This window comes from Penaeus chinensis, chromosome 37 (genome assembly GCF_019202785.1).
Source record: "Penaeus chinensis breed Huanghai No. 1 chromosome 37, ASM1920278v2, whole genome shotgun sequence".
Classification (NCBI taxonomy): Eukaryota; Metazoa; Arthropoda; class Malacostraca; order Decapoda; family Penaeidae; genus Penaeus; species Penaeus chinensis.
Genome location: NC_061855.1, coordinates 4619856 through 4622355, shown reverse-complemented (window position 1 = coordinate 4622355; position 2500 = coordinate 4619856).

Genomic DNA, 2500 nt, shown 5'->3' with positions numbered 1-2500 from the left:
TTGCGTCTGTTATTCTATTCTTTGAGTTCAACTCTGTCTTCAGGATTGACCTTACTCTACGGATGCGCCCATTCCTGATCTTCTCTTTCATCTTCGCGTGTTGTACACCATCTCCTTCATTAATTCCTAAATATTTATAGGTTTCTTTCTGGTTTAGTTCTTAATCCCAGAGTCGTCTTCAAGAACTATGTTGTCTGTGAGGACTAACCTTCCATGTTAAATGTTACCTTTCTACAATTGTCTAATCCAATACAATAAGATAAGATGTTGATAAGCACGTAATAGGCGGGTAGTTTTTTTGGATTTTCAATGTTTTGAGTTTTTGCAAGTAAAGGAGTTATACATAAACAGAACCAGTTAGTTGTTAAATCTGATTCAGCCATAAGTTCGTTGAAATTTAGAGCTAGTTCAGAGTGCGTAGAGTGTAAGGTGGCGAGCCAGAAATTCAGAACTCGGTCTGTTCCTGGGGATTTCCACTTGTGTGATTTATTAAGCGCTTTTCTAATCTCTTCATTAGTAATGTCTTCCCATTGTTGTGCGGGGATATCCTGAGTGCTGTTTTCTAAATCGTTTAGCCATTGAGCATATTCATTATGCCCTTTCTCATTACCCCAAATGCTGTTCCAGAATTCGCGCACCTGCTCTGCAGACGGTACATCGTCTACAACAATTGCTAGCTTTCTGATTTCTCGGTAGAACTTCTTAGCGTCTGTTTGAAAGATCTTATTTTGTCGGAAAAACGTATTCCTTTTGATAAATTTATGTAATCCTTGAGGTTTCACTTGGAGTTTTTGTTTTAGTTCTTATTTGATGCCGCGTATTTGTTCTTTAGTCTTAATATTGTACCTACTTAGTACTTTTTGCGCCTTTCTATATTTTATCTCTGTATTTTAACAGTTCTTTAAGTATAGAGATTTCTTTTCTGAAGTTTTCTATCTCTTGATTAATTTTGAGTTGCCATTTAGATTTAGTAGATTTCTGTTTCTTATTTTTCTTTCTTTTTTGCTTTCATACCGCTCTTGTATTGGAGAACTTTTACCGTTTAATAAACGAGCTTATTTAGTTCTGTTATGTCTGGGTTCATTTCCTCACAAAGTTGGCTTAATGCTTCATTCCCCCAAGGAAAGTATATTTTTTAATTTGTGGGTTTGTGAGTCATTTTAGTGTGCTTTACTATCGATAACTCTTCAAAGATATCCAGGTCTCATTGCCAATAAACCCTCCTGGTTAACCTCATTGTCTGGCGGAGCGACTCAAGCCATAACATTTTCTTGTTCTCTGTCTTCTTCCACATCTTTATTCCCTACAACGTCTTCGTCAGCACTGACATCCTCATTACCCATGTTCTTTTCGCCTATTGGTTCTCCGGGAACAATTTATCTCGTATCATTCAAAACCTTTTCTCTTATTTGTGCTATTTCAATATCTGCTAATTTCTTATCGTGGGTGATGTATCTTCTGGCGTTGGCTAACTTATTCGCATCTAGAAAATTAAATTTATCACTTTCACTGTTACTTGCGCACCATTTAATCACATCATCTTACTGATTATGATAATCATTATCATTATTAACATTATTGTTGTTATTGCTGTTTTGGTGTTGTAATTATTATTATTATTATTATTATTATTATTATTATTACTGATATTATTATTATTACAGCTATTAATATCATTGTCATTATTATTATTGTTATTATAGTTATCATCATCATCATCATTACTATTACCATTATTATTGTTATTACTATTATCATCATCATTATTATCTTCTATAATATTTTTCGAATGGTAATGGTGATGGATATAATAATAATAATGGTAATCAAAAATAGTAATAACGATAAAATAATAATAATTATAATAAGAGTAAAACGATAATAATAAAGATGATATTAGCAATAATGTTTTTTGAAAAATAATTATAATAATGAGTGATAATAATGATGACGATAAATAATAATAATAATAATCGTAATAGTAGTAGTAGTAGCTGTAATAATAATGTTAATCCTAATATTAAAAAGATGATTCTAATGACGATAATGGTAATGATAATGACATTATAATGATAATGTAATAATAATGACAGTAATAATAATAATGATGATGATAACAATAAAGAACAATAATGATAATGATAATAATAATGATAATGATAATAATAATAATAATAATAATAATAATAATAATAATGATAATAATAATAATAATAATAGCAACAATAAGACAATGTCAGTATATAATAATAATATAAATGATAATAATAATAATAATTATTATAATAATAACAATAATACTAATGATAATTATAACATGATATTGATAACTGTAACAGAAATAATGATAAAGTAAAAAAAAAAAAAAAAAAAAAAAAAAAATCCACGTAAGCCTTCATAATATCACCTGAGGAAAGATAAAGATGAAGACAGCTAACTTTTATAATGAAAAAGTTTCGCGTTAATGTTACCACACAGCCTGTCGTTAGATTCTCAAAGA